This window comes from Salvelinus fontinalis, chromosome 12, assembly GCF_029448725.1.
Source record: "Salvelinus fontinalis isolate EN_2023a chromosome 12, ASM2944872v1, whole genome shotgun sequence".
Taxonomy (NCBI): domain Eukaryota; kingdom Metazoa; phylum Chordata; class Actinopteri; order Salmoniformes; family Salmonidae; genus Salvelinus; species Salvelinus fontinalis.
The window spans coordinates 40,978,470-40,993,944 of NC_074676.1; positions in this window are offsets into that span (position 1 = coordinate 40,978,470).

Genomic DNA, 15,475 nt, shown 5'->3' on the forward strand with positions numbered 1-15,475 from the left:
ATTGAGCGAGTCAGTGGTACTTCCTGCTTTAGTTTTTGCTTCTAAACAGGAATCAGGAGGATATAATTATGGTCAGATTTGCCAAATGGAGGGTGGGGAAGAGCTTTGTATGCATCTCTGTGTGTGGAGTAAAGGTGGTCTAGGATTTTTTTTCCTTGGTTGCAAATGTTTTTGGTAAAAATGTGGTAAATTTGTTTTGGTAAAAAATGTGGTAAAACTGATTTAAGTTTGCCTGCATTTAAAGTCCCCGGCCACTAGGTGGACAGTGGAAGGAGTTAGTTCCTGAAATCCCAAGGCCAAAGGGCACTAGTCCCATCCAGAGACCCATAGACCATCAAGGATTAAAAGGGGACTGCCTTAAATAGCACCACAGCTGTGGGAACCAATCAAGTCTGGCGACAGCTAGCCTGAATCAGTCCAGGCCAGCTGCTGTGGCACTACCAAAACACTCCACGGTCCTGCCTCAGAGTGGTACGGCCCATACAACCCTCTTTCTGTCCAGCCCTGTAGTGGATGCATCTAGTCAGACTGTCACTATGCTGGTTCAGGGATACTGGCGGAGTGACGGCCACTACTGTAATGATTCAATTAAATGTAATTGGTAAGTGTGATATAAATGATACCCTGCTAAAGGATACCCAAGATAACATAATACTGTATGTACATTAACTTTCCCTCAAAATAAAAAATGTGCTCTCACAAGATAGGTGCAATGCAACAGAATGTCTTTATGTGGGAATGACAGAATGGCGATACAATACATGACCAAAAGTATGTGGACAGTGGACACCTGCTTGTCGAACATCTCATTCCAAAATCATGGGCATTAATATGGAGTTGGTCCCCCCTTTGCTGCCATAACAGCCTACACTCTTCTGGGAAGGCTTTACACTAGATGTTGGAACATTGCTGCAGGGACTTGCTTCCATTCAGCCACAAGAGCATTAGTGAGGCTGAGCACTGATGTTGGGCGTTTAGGCCTGGCTCGCAGTCGGCGTTCCAATTCATCCCAAAGGTGTTCAATGGGGTTGAGGTCAGGGCCTTGTGCAGGCCAGTCAAGTTCTTCCACACAAATCTTGATAAACCATTTCTATATTGACCTTGCTTTGCACACGGGGGCATTGTCATGCTGAAACAGGAAAGGGCCTTCCCCCAACTGTTGACCAAGTTATCTCTGTTGAAGTGTTGCTACTGGCATTGAGGAATTAGTCTTAAGTTATTTTAAAGGCAGGGTGTGTAGGCATAAAATATCACTATACCTCTTTGAAAGGACTCCACTGCCCCTTTCCCTAGATGTAGGCCTATAATATTTACAGGAGAACAGAGATCACCACTGTGCTCCACTGAACTACATTATGGTCAGTTATAGAACTGTAACATCTATGGAAATATGCTGTTTCAGGGGCATGTCTCAGAGTGCCAGCTGTGGTGTTTGTGAGCTCAGCTGTCAGGTTTGCAGGGGGACAGCTCGGCCACTGTAACAGGTGTTAGTCTCTTGCCATAGCGAGCCTATAGTTGATCTGATACAGGAGCTCACTTTGGATCATGGCTATCATTCAAGGACTAGAAACCTTTCCACATATGTTTTTTTAATCAAATGTTGCCTACATAGCCTTGTTCATTTGAACCATTATCAAAAGGTACAGAGAGAACGTTTTTTGATTTCTTGAGAACCCTTTCTGCCATTCCAGAACCCTCCAGACAAATTTTGGGCACATTTTTTAACAGGGCACAGTGGTGGAATCTGGTCCCAATGGTGGCCCGGGGGGACCAAAAAGACCCCCATTTCCTCTAGATCTAATTACAGACACCTAATGTATCACTTAACAGGCACTGGCTATATTAAGACCCACGACAAGTGAGTCCTGGCTCGGTGTCCAAGTGCCCAGCAGTGGAGCAGTTTACTTATCAATTACAAATAGCATTTCCAGTATCCACAGCTCTGATCTGTTTCCCTGATTGGCATTGGTTTACTCACATGACAACCTAAAACCATGATCAATTTCGGTAACCGGAGATTCCTACACAATCTTATATTATTTTTATTTATGTGCTGATATAATTCAGTAGACACTTGTCAGCTGTAAACTCAATGACCATTACAGTGCAGTAATGTTATGCCAACATAGAAATCAGGTTCACTATTCATCAGTATAACCCTAACCCTAACCCTTTTTTCCCCCTACGGTGTTATTGACTTGTTTATTGTTTACTCCATGTGTAACTCTGTGTTGTTGTCTGTTCACACTGCTATGCTTTATCTTGGCCAGGTCGCAGTTGTAAATGAGAACTTGTTCTCAACTAGCCTACCTGGTTAAATATATATATTTTTTAAGTATACTGTACGTTTTCACACCATTCTGATTCTCCTCTTTAAATAGATACAAATCCTCTGTGCCATGTGTGATACATTCTCTTTGGAAATGTAAGTATCAATACAAATATTGAGTTACTTGAGGCAGTGCCTGATAAGTGGAAGTTCTTATTCGGCACTAAAGTAATTCACGATCCAAAACTTTTGTAACAGTCATCGCTGCTCCCTAGTGGTGATAAATGGGTAAAATTGGCAGTGCATCTATTTAGTACAAAGGGAATTATAGAAGGTAATTCATGCATTTCACAATAAAACACAACTGTAATGTTTTCTTATGTATTTACGACAAGGAGCAAACTAGCTGTATGATATGAACAAGAATAAAAAATGTAACTGCATTTATTGTAATATCACTATCCTAATAGTGACACCTGTTTGAGCCCCACCTGTTTAGCTAATATATATATATATATATTATACACTATAGTTCAAAAGTTTAGTCAATTAGAAATGTCCTTGTTTTTGAAAGAAAAGCACATTTTTTGTCCATTAAAATAACATAAAATTGATCAGAAATACAGAGTAGACATTGTTAATGTTGAAACTGTCTATTGTAGCTTTTTATGGAATATCTACATAGGCGTACAGAGGCCCATTATCAGCAACCATCAGTCCTGTGTTCCAATGGCACGTTGTGTTAGCTAATCCAAGTTTATCCTTTTAAACGGCTAATTGATCATTAGAAAACCCTTTTGCAATTATGTTAGCACAGCTGAAAACTGTTGTCCTGATTAAAGAAGCAATAAAACTGACCTTCTTTAAACTTGTTGAGTATCTGGAGCATCAGCATTTGTGGGTTCGATTACAGGCTCAAAATGGCCAGAAACAAAGGACTTTCTTCTGAAACACATCAGTCTATTCTTGTTCTGAGAAATGAAGGCTATTCCATGAGAGAAATTGGCAAGAAACTGAAGATCTCGTACAACGCTGTGTACTACTCCCTTCACAGAACAGCGCAAACTGGCTCTAAACAGAATAGAAAGAGGAGTGGGAGGCCCCAGTGAACAACTAAGCAAGAGAACAAGTACATTGGAGTGTCTAGTTTGAGAAACAGACTCCTCACAAGTCCTCAACTGGCAACTTCATTAAATAGTACCCGCAAAATACCAGTCTCAACATCAACAGTGAAGAGGCGGCCTTCTAGGCAAAGTTCCTCTGTCCAGTGTCTGTGTTCTTTTGCCCATCTTAATCTTTTATTTTTATTGGCCAGTCTGAGATATGGCTTTTTCTTTGCAACTCTGCCTAGCAGGCCAGCATCCCGGGGTGGGAAACGCTGTGTTAGGCCCTGATCTGTCTATGCCATATGGCTGTGGGCTAAACTAGCTCATTTAGCAGGCAAGATTTGCCTAGAATTCCTGTGGCATTATTTTATAGTAAGAACAATACAATTGAACATAGCTGAATAAAATAGAAAGGATGTTTGTCTCCAAACGATTTCCCAGTGTCACGACTTCTGCCGAAGTCGGTGCCTCTCCTTGTCCGGGCGGTGTTCGGCGGTCGACTTCACCGGCCTTCTAGCCATCATCGATCCATTTTTCATTTTCCATTGGTTTTGTCTTGTCTTCCCACACACCTGTTGTCAATCCCATTCATTACCTGTTGTGTATTTAACCCTCTGTTTCCCCTCATGTGTTTGTCAGAGATTGTTTTATGTCAAGTGTTTATTCTTGGTGTATAGGTGCGCGACGGGTCCTCGTACCCATTTTTATTTGATGTATGTATATTCTCGTGTTTGGAGCATGTCATGTGGACAATTATTAAGTCTCCATTTACACTTTGTTTAACTCTCCTGCGCTTGACTTCCCTGCCACCTATACACACGACGTTGACACCCAGGGAGTGCGCACATGCGGCTATTCTGTGTTGAGCGGTTAACAAAGAAACAGCTCCTCCTATATGCTTAATTTGATGATCAAATAATGATTCGTGAAAGGGAAGCGCTGTGCTCTGTTTGTTGTGCAGTCTGCCCACACTTAATCAGTCTCTCATTCACAATTTGACAAGCCCTTGATAATATTCTCAAGCAGTATTCTCAATTTAATCTGGTCTTTACATATAGTCTACTAATATATATGTAGAATAATTTTTTATCTAGAATGGCCCACAAAAATGTAATTCATATCACTCGAATAACGAATGGAGATTTGGTGCAGCTACTTTTTTCATATGCCAGGTAGGCTACTGTCACGCCCTAATCTGTTTCACCTGTTTTTGTGATAGTCTCCACCCACCTCCAGGTGTCACCCGTTTTCCTCATTAGTCTCTGGGTATTTATTCCTGTGTTCCCTGTTTGTCTGTTGCCAGTTCGTCTTGTCAAGTCAACCAGTGTGGTATTCTGTGCACCTGGTTTTTCTTTTTTCTCTCCCCTCTCCCTCCCTCTCCCTCCCTCTCCCTCCCTCTCCCTCCCTCTCCCTCCCTCTCCCTCCCTCTCCCTCCCTCTCCCTCCCTCTCCCTCCCTCTCCCTCCCTCTCCCTCCCTCTCCCTCCCTCTCCCTCCCTCTCCCTCCCTCTCCCTCCCTCTCCCTCCCTCTCCCTCCCCCTTTTCTCTGTTTTTGCTAGTCCTGGTTTTGACCCTTGCCTGCCTCTACTCTGAACCCGTCTGCCTGACCATAGTGCCTGCCCTGACCTGGAGACAGCCTGCCACCCTGTACCTCCTGGACTCTGACCTTGTTATGATCTTTTGCCTGCGACGACCATTCTCTTGCCTGACCCTTAGATTATAATAAATATCAGAGACTCGAACCATCTGCCTCCCATGTCTGCATCTGGGTCTCGCCCTGTGCCCTTATAGGCTACACTGTAAAGCAAATTAATGTGCTTAATTTGTAAGCACCAGAAATCTGGGATCTGCTTTTAAATAGTAGCTAGTCAAAACTCTGTTTTCACACGCGATTGCGCAATGACAGGGATTTTAAGAACACGTTTCACTAGACTGTAGGCTATGGGCTCTCCAACCATGTTCCTGGAGTCCTAGGCCTATTGGCTACGTTTGGAGTTATTTGGTCACTTTAGTTGTGTTACAAACCTTATCAAAACATATAAAACTATGGGCTAGGCTGCATGATGTATGCCACTATGATTTGAAAAAGCTGGACTGCACACTCTGGGCATCATTCACAAGTGATAATATTCTCACCACTCAGACTATTCCCAATTTAATCTTGTCTTTACATATACTAAATAATATGTGTAAAATTAGTTTTGATTTAGAATGGGCCATTATCATGCAACTGTCAGAACAGGGGCAGGGGACAAAATACATGTCATCCGTGTGCACTTGAACAGGGTTGGAGAGTAACGGATTACGTTTAATTCCGTTACATGTAAGAGATTACAAAAAAACGGTAACTGTAATCTGTTATGTTACCAGCAAAAATATTGTAATCAGATTACAGATACTTTTGGAAAAGTATACGATTACTTCGAGGATTACTTTTAAATTCAGAAAGGATGTTTAAGGATGGATGACATCAGTGATGTGAATCACACTGCTGCTCTCTCATTGAGTTATTTGTGCCTGTTCACAAATCTAAATGTGTATTTGAACCCAATAATGGTTGAATTCAAGAAGTTTAAGATGTTTTTGAAACCAGTGGACAGCCAGTGAAAAATGCGCTCTTGCAACATATGCATAGTGCGGATCCCAGCCTATGGAATACAAGTGTGGATTTCATTGCTCAATCTAATTCATGCTGATAAAAAAAATCCATAGGCCTAATTGACACATGCTCAAACATGCATCATTTTGACAGACTTAAAGGGGCAATCTGTAGTTGCTACATCCATTCTTGGACTTATAAATTACATATATCCATTAATTCTTGAAGAATATAACTTATAAATCATGAGTTTAGTTCAACTGTCACATTCCATGAGAAAAAATATAAGCTTGTTTTTCTCCGATGTTTGTAAGAGCAACAGGAGCTCCTATTCCACTCCAACTCAGTGCCAGGGCTCCCAATAAGTCTTTTATTTGATTTTAGATCGCATTTGCATTGATGTCAGAGTGATTAGAGGAACAATAGAGCCCTGAGTACCAGACCATTAGGACCTGATGGTGGGACAACAGAGCCCTGAGTACCAGGCAATTAGAACCTGATGGAGGGACAACAGAGTGCTGAGTACCAGGCCATTAGGACCTGATGGTGGGACAATAGAGCCCTGAGTACCAGACCATTAGGACCTGATGGAGGGACAATAGAGCCCTGAGTACCAGACCATTAGGACCTGATGGAGGGACATTAGAGCCCTGAGTACCAGGCCATTAGGACCTGATTGAGGGACAACAGAGTGCTGAGTACCAGGCCATTAGGACCTGATGGAGGGACAATAGAGCCCTGAGTACCAGACCATTAGGACCTGATGGAGGGACAATAGAGCCCTGAGTACCAGGCCATTAGGACCTGGAGGGACAATAGAGCCCTGAGTACCAGACCATTAGGACCTGATGGAGGGACATTAGAGCCCTGAGTACCAGGCCATTAGGACCTGATGGTGGGACAATAGAGCCCTGAGTACCAGGCCATTAGGACCTGATGTAGGGACAACAGAGTGCTGAGTACCAGGCCATTAGGACCTGATGGAGGGACAATAGAGCGCTGAGTACCAGGCCATTAGGACCTGATGGTGGGACAATAGAGCCCTGAGTACCAGGCCATTAGAACCAGATGGAGGGACAATAGAGCGCTGAGTACCAGTCCATTAGCAACTGGCCGTTAGCAAGTTTGGTGGGCTACAAATGACCATCAGATGTGTCAGAGCACAGTTTTGGAGAAGCCTAGTCACGGCAACTCAGCAGTCACATGAAATTGGACTGAAGTCATGACTCCGCAGTAATATGGTCATAATAACAGCCCTAGTCCCAACCAACAGCCCTAGTCCCAACCAGTTGACTACCTTAAAACGTGGAAGCACTCAATGGCTTCTACTTAATGGTTTCCACCACTGCAAATGCGGCCTTTTGGGCCACTAGAGGCCTCTATCATTCTCTATGGCAGGGCTCTCCTACTAGAAGTGGGTGGATGGAGCAAGCAGAGTGAGGCAGGTGTAAAGGACGGGACAGGCAGATCAGTGTCAAAGTGGACAACCCGCCTGCCTGGCTTCGGTTGTGTCATTATAATTAAAAACAATGCATTCTACAATAAATCACACACAGGGTCGGATTTAGTGATTTGGAGGTCCCAGGCAAAGGCCAGTCTGAGCCCTCTCTCCTCAATTTTTATGGGATTTATAGTAAAGACATTTAACTGTAAAAATGTATTCCCTTTAAATGTGCCATGAACACAACCAGCCATGATGTTTTCATCTGATTGTCAAATAAATCACTTGAAAAAGTAGGTTACGTTCATCCAAACAATTCCAGCATCTAAGCAGTGCACTTTCCTTCAATTTGCAAGTGGCTGAAACAATCTGACTGGAGAAAGCATCCGAGCTTGCCCATGTATCTGATGCTGTAAGGCCAAAAAGAGTATGACATGCCATAATCTTTTAGGCCAGAGCATCAGTTAGATGGGCTTTACTTACACTATATATACAAAAGTATGCGGACGCCCCTTAACATTTGTGGATTCGGCTATTTCAGCCAGACCCGTTGCTGATACAAGCCATGTGATCTCCATAGACAAACATCGGCAAAAAAATGGTCATACTGAAGAGCTCAGTGACTTTCAACATGGCAACGGCATAGGATGCCACCTTCCAACTTTTATTTGCTTATTTTTTTTATTTCACCTTTATTTAACCAGGTAAGCTAGTTGAGAACAAGTTCTCATTTACAACTGCGACCTGGCCAAGATAAAGCAAAGCAGTGCGACACAAACAACAACACAGAGTTAAACATGGAATAAACAAGCGTACAGTCAATAACACAATAGAAAATAAAAAAAAGAAAGAAAGTCTATATACAGTGTGTGCAAATGGCGTGAGGAGGTAAGGCAATAAATAGGCCATAGTAGCAAAGTAATTACAATTTAGCAAATTAACACTGGAGTGATAGATTAGCAGATGGTGATGTGCAAGTAGAAATACTGGTGTGCAAAAGAGCAGAAAAGTAAATAAAAACAATATAGGGATGAGGTAGGTAGATTGGGTGGGCTCTGGATAAGAGCGTCTGCTAAATGACTTAAATGTAAATGTAAAATATTTACAGATGGGCTATGTACAGCTGCAGCGATCGGTTATCTGCTCAGATAGCTGATGTTTAAAGTTAGTGAGGAAAAATAAGTGTCCAGCTTCAGCGATTTTTGCAATTCGTTCCAGTCATTCCAGTCAACAGTTCAGTTTGTCAAATTTCTGCCCTGCTAGAGCTGCCCCTGTCAACTGTAATTGCTGTTATTGTTAAGTGGGAAGTCCAGGCGCAACAACGGCTCAGCCGCGAAGTGGTAGGCCACACAAGCTCATAGAACGGGTCCACCGAGGGCTGAAGTCCGTAGCGCGTAAAAATCGTCTGTCCTCGGTGGCAACTCTCACTACTGAATTACAAACTGCCTCTGGAAGCAACTTCAGCACAATAACTGTTTGTCAGGAGCTTCATGAAATGGGTTTCCATGGCCAAGCATCCGCATACAAGCCGAAGATCACCATGCGCAATCCCAAACGTTAGCTGCAGTGATGTAAAGCTCGCTGCCATTGTACTCTGGAGCAGTGGAAACCCGTTTTCTGGAGTGATGAATCACGCTTCACTATCTGGCAGTCTGATGGACGAATCTGGGTTTGGCGGGTGCCAGGAGAACGCTACCTGCCCAAATGCATAGTGCCAACTGTAAAATTAGGTGGAGGAGGAATAATGGTCTGGGGCTGTTATTCATGGTTCGGGCTAGGCCTCTTAGTTCCAGCTGAAAAATGTTCTGCCTAATTGTAAGTCCGCCAGTGTTCGCATGCTTGCCTTTGGTGAATTTCGGCCATAACTCCGCCATGGTTTGTTGGACAAAGCCTATGGGGAAATGAATGCCGTTTTAGTATTTTTTGTTGTTGTGATAAAAGGCGTAAATAAGGTCTATGGTAAACACAGGCTTAGGAAATATTATATGTTTTGTTCTATGGGATAATTTTAATCAGCTAACGTCTCTTTTTGCTAATTTTGAAGCATTTATGTAATAACAAAAGCAGATAAAGCACATAAAGACTTCATCATTCATTAAGATCATGTTAACTGACTGATATTATCTCATAGAACAAAACGTATTAGATCTCCTAAGCCTGGGTTAACCTCAGACCTTATTGTTGGCGTTTATCCCAAAACCCTACTCTTTCCCCATTAATTTTACCCATAGGAATGGCTGAACGAACTAAAGGTGACTCATTTCTGTTTTTAGGACTACAAGCTAGCCTGTTCAACCTCTCTTTCATATTGTCTGAGATCCCTGAAGATTGGAAAGCTGCCACGGTCATCCCCCTCTTCAAAGGGGGAGACACTCTACGCCCAAACTGTTACAGACCTATATCTATCCTACCCTGCCTTTCTAAAGACTTCGAAAGCAGAGTTAACAAACAGATCACCGACCATTTCGAATACCACCGTACCTTCTCCGCAATTGCAATCTGGTTTCCGAGCTGGTATCATCAATATCATAACCGCCATTGATAAAAGATAATACTGTGCTGCCGTCTTCATCGACCTGGCCAAGGCTTCGACTCTGTCAATCACTGCATTCTTATCGGCAGACTCAACAGCCTTGGTTTCTCAAATGACTGCCTCGCCTGGTTCACCAACTACTTCTCAGACAGAGTTCAGTGTGTCAAATCGGAGGGCCTGTTGTCTGGACCTCTGGCAGTCTCTATGGGGGTGCCACAGGGTTCAATTCTCAGGCTGACTCTTTTCTCTGTATACATCAATGATGTCGCTCTTGCTGCTGGTGATTCTCTGATCCACCTCTACGCAGACGACACCATTCTGTTAACTTCTGGCCCTTCTTTGGACACTGTGTTAACAAACCTCCAGACGAGCTTCAATGCCATACAACACTCCTTCCGTGGCCTCCAACTGCTCTTAAATGCAAATAAAACTAAATGCATGCTCTTCAACCGATCACTGCCCACACCTGCCCGCCCGTCCAGCATCACTACTCTGGACGGTTCTGACTTAGAATATGTGGACAATTACAAATACCTAGGTGTCTGGTTAGACTGTAAACTCTCCTTCCAGACTCACATTAAGCATCTCCAATCCAAAATTAAATCTAGAATCTACTTCCTATTTCACAACAAAGCCTCCTTCACTCATGTTGCCAAACATACCCTCGTAAAACTGACTATGCTACCGATCCTTGACTTCAGCGATGTCATTTACAATATAGCCTCCAACACTCTACTCAGCAAATTGGATGTAGTCTATCACATTGCCATCCGTTTTGTCACCAAAGCCCCATATACTACCCACCACTGCGACCTGTATGCTCTCGTTGGCTGGCCCTTGCTTCATATTCGTTGCCAAACCCACTGGCTCCAGGTCATCTACAAGTCTTTGCTAGGTATAGCCGCGCCTTATCTCAGCTCACTGGTCACCATAGCAGCACCCACCCATAGGACACGCTCCAGCATGTATATTTCACTGGTCATCCCCAAAGCCAACTCCTCCTTTGGCCACCTTTCCTTCCAGTTTTCTGCTGCCAATGACTGGAATCAATTGCAAAAATCACTGAAGCTGGAGTCTTATATCTCCTTCATTAACTTTAAGCATCAGCTGTCAGAGCAGCTTACTGATCACCTGTACACAGGCTATCTGTAAATAGCCCACCCAACTACCTCATCCCCATATTGTTATTTATTTTTTGCTCTTTTGCACCCCAGTATCTCTACTTGCACATTCATCTTCTGCACATCAATCACTCCAGTGTTTAATTTCTAAATTGTAATTATTTCGCCCCTATGGCCGATTTATTGCCTTACCTCCCTAATCTTAATACATTTGCACACACTGTATATAGACTTTTCTATTGTGTTATTGACTGTGCTTTTGTTTATCCCATGTGTAACTCTGTGTTGTTTGTGTCGCACTGCGTTGCTTTATCTTTGCCAGGTCTCAGTTGTAAATAAGAACTTGTTCTCAACTGGCCTACCTGGTTAAATAAAGGTTAAATAAAAAAAATAAAAAAAATGCAAAGCTGGCAAGCTCTATTCTTCTCTTGCTAGATACACAATTAAAGATGTGAAAAAAAAAATGTGTTCGTTTTTTTCTAGACTTCAGAAATGGTCTTCTGATGTGATTTAAGCATTGACATGAATTCAGAACATCAATTTTTGTTGTTTCACTAGGAATAATTGTTACATTGAGAGTAAAAAAAGGGGAAAAAATCCCAAAACAGGAAAAATACAACAAAGTTTTTTGAATTCGGAAAAATAAAAAAGAGAACTTTATGGGACCTGCCAAATACTGCTTATTAACCATTATATTACCAGATATATTGACAGAAAACACATGTCTTGTACACCAAGAACCCGGCGAAGAGTTGCAGGGTAGAGGAGAAGAGAAGCATGTGCCTATTTAAAAGATAGGAAAAAAACTATTAGTAGCTCGCAGCATTTCTTTTTTTAAAAGTAGCTCTCATGCTAGAAAAGGTTGGAGGGAGAGACTGGGAGCAATAGTGTGTGTGAGAGAGAGAGAGAGAGAGAGAGAGAGAGAGTCAGAGTCAGAGAGAGAGAGAGAGAGAGGAGATAAGCAACATGCTGACTCCCAGTGAGTGTTCTTTGAATAATGAGGAGGAGACCTGGCTGGCGACTGTGGCACGATTTGGGAGGATGGAGAGGCCAGAGATTGCCAGACTAGTACATTGGGCAAAGGAACAGTAGTTGGGTATTGGAGAAAGGCAATCAGTGCATGTTCTGCAAACAATACAGTGGATGAAGGCACGGCATGAGCTTGGTGAACGGATAGACATGGTTGTGGACAGCGAGGAAGAAGCAGAAAGGCCGAGGGCAAAAGGAAGATATGTGTTGAGGAAGAATGGCGCCAAGTAGAACCTGACGAAAGTGAGGATGAATTACCTGCATTGGCGTTGTAAAGACCTCCGAGTTGGAGCCTCGCCATGATGGTCATGCAAAGGTTGATGCTGGCCCAGTGGGAGTGACAAGTTTGGAGAAAGTGGACCCCTGCTTTTTGGCTGAACCATATGTAGTCTCAGGCTGGGTAGAAAAAATGAATTGGGTACTTTTAAATCTGTGAAAGTAGCTCGAGGTGGACTTGTAATGATTTTCAGTTTTTCTTCTGCCCAGAGGGAGCGGGTGCTTCGCGTCACACGGCTCGGGACAAGATCTGTGACCCGGTCCCAAGCATGGTGAAACTGAGAAGACACTGTCTGTCCTATTGAGTTTTGAAGCAGAGTATGAGGTGGCGGTGCTATCTAGTGGGGGAGCAGCCTTAGAAGTTGATGTTGCAGACAAAAGTAGTTTATGTGTCGGGGGGCTAGAGTCAGTTGGTTATATCTGGAGTACTTCTCCTGTCTTATCCGGTGTCCTGTGTGAATTTAAGTATGCTCTCTCTAATTCTCTCCTTCTCTCTTTCTTTCTCTCTCTCGGAGGACCTGAGCCCTAGGACTATGCGTCAGGACTACCGGGCCTGATGACTCCTTGCTGTCCCCAGTCCACCTGGCCTTGCTGCAGTTCCAGTTTCAACTGTTCTGCCTGCGGCTATGGAACCCTGACCTGTCCACCGGACGTGCTACTTGTCCCAGACCTGCTGTTTTCAACTCTCTAGAGACCGCAGGAGCGGTAGAGATACTCTTAATGATCGGCTATGAAAAGCCAACTGACATTTACTCCTGATTATTATTTGACCATGCTGGTCATTTATGAACATTTGAACATCTTGGACATGTTCTGTTATAATCTCCACCCGGCACAGCCAGAAGAGGACTGGCCACCCCTCATAGCCTAGTTCCTCTCTAGGTTTCTTCCTAGGTTTTGGCCTTTCTAGGGAGTTTTTCCTAGCCGCCATGCTTCTACACCTGCATTGCTTGCTGTTTGGGGTTTTAGGCTGGGTTTCTGTACAGCACTTCGAGATATTAGCTGATGTACGAAGGGCTATATAAAATAAACTTGATTTGATTTGATTTGAAAAATGATTAAAGGAACGAAAATGGCATAACTTGAGAAGGCAAGAACGAGATGTAAAGGGCATTCGGAAAGTATATATACATTTTTTTGAAATATGACATTTACATAAATATTCAGACCCTTTACTCAGTATTTGTTGAAGCACCTTTGGCAGTGATTACAGCCTTGAGTCTTCTTGGGTATGAAGCTACAAGCTTGGCACACCTGTATTTGGGGAGTTTCTCCCATTCTTCTCTGCAGATCCCCTCAAGCTCTGTCAGGTTGGATGGGGAGCATCAATGCACAGCTATTTTCAGGTCTCTCCAGAGATGTTCGATCAGGTTCAAGTCTGGCTCTGGCTCGGCCACTCGAGGACATTCAGAGACTTGTCCCTAAGCCACTCAAGCGTTGTCTTGGTTGTGTGCTTAGGGTCGTTCTCCTGTTGGAAGGTGAACCTTCACCCCAGACTGAGGTCCTGAGTGCTTTGGAGCAGCTTTTCATCTAGGATCTCTCTGTACTTTGCTACTTTCATCTTTCCCTCGATCCTGACCAGTCTCCCAGTCCCTGCCACTGAAAAACATCCCCACAGCATGATGTTGCCACTCCCATGCTTCACCATAGGGATGGTGTCAGGTTTCCTCCAGACGTGATGCTTAGCATTCAGGCCAAATAGTTCAATCTTGATTTCATCAGACCAGAGAATCTTATTTATCATGGTCTGAGAGTCTTTAGGTGCCTTTTGGCAAACTCCAAGCGGGCAGTCATGTGCCTTTTCCTGAGGAGTGGCTTCCGTCTGGCCACTCTACCATAAATACCTGGTTGGTGTAGTGCTGTGGTGTAGATGGTTGTCCTTCTGGAAGGTTCTCCCATCTCCACAGATGAACTCTGGAGCTCTGTCAGAGTGACCATCGGGTTCTTTGTCACCTACCAGACCAAGGCCCTTCACCCCCGATTGCTCAGTTTGGCCGGGCGGCCAGCTCTAGGAAGTCTTGGTGGTTCCAAACTTCTTCCATTTATGAATGATGGAGGCCACTGTGTTCTTGGGGACCTTCAATGCTGCAGAAATGTTTTGGTACCCTTCCCCAGATCTGTTGTAGAAGGCTGATCAATGGGAACAGGAGGAAGTTGAGCTCAATTTCGAGTCTCATAGCAATGGGTCTGAATACTTATGTAAATAAAGTATTTATGTTTTCATTTGTTATAAATTTGCTTAAAAAAAATTAAACCTGATTTTGCTTCGTCATCATGGGGTATTGTGTGTAAATTGAAAAAGGTAGGTGGTTTGTCGAAGAAGAGTGGTGGAAAGTGTAAGAAGAGTGAGCCGTATGCTGGATCAAGGTCTGGAGGCAAAATGGAAGTGAAGGTGGGCAAATTATCGGAGGTGGCAGGCATGGTGAAGTTCTCGGAGCTCGGCGCTTGCATCGATGGTCAGGATAAAGATGAGTCTGTGAGGGTAGGAGAGAAATGTTTTGAGAAAGTGGACCCCTGCCTTTTGGCTGATCCATATGTGGTTTCAGGGTGGGTGAAAATGGAGTTGGGAGCTCTGGAATCTGTGAAGGTAGCCCAAAGTGGTCTTGTGATAATTGTTTGTGTTTCTGCCGGTCAGAGGGAGCAGGCGCCACACAAATGGGGAGAACTGTGACTTGTTTTGCTCTCAAGAAAAGGGCGTCATTGAAAGGAGTGATTACTGGGGTAGCGGTAAATGTGAAAGTCGACCAACTAAATGGGAAGATTTCCGATGTTTGTTATGCTCATTGTTTGGTGGGACGCAGACAGGGTGGTATGAGTGGTGAAACAGAAGAGTCATTGTCTGTTCTTTTGAGTTTTGATGTTGAGTCTGCCAGAGAAATTGATGTTAGGATATTTCAGTTATCCCGTACAAGATTTTGTGCCGAATCCATTACGTTGTTACAGTTGTCATGCTTATGGGCATGTGGCAGCAGTGTGTAGGAGGGAGGTTCCTAGGTGTGAGAAGTGTGCAGAAGGGCATGAGACAAAGGAATGTGTAATATTGGGGAAAGAAGCAATCAGAAGTGTTTCTGGTGCGAGAGAGGTAGGTTGAGGTTACCAGGGT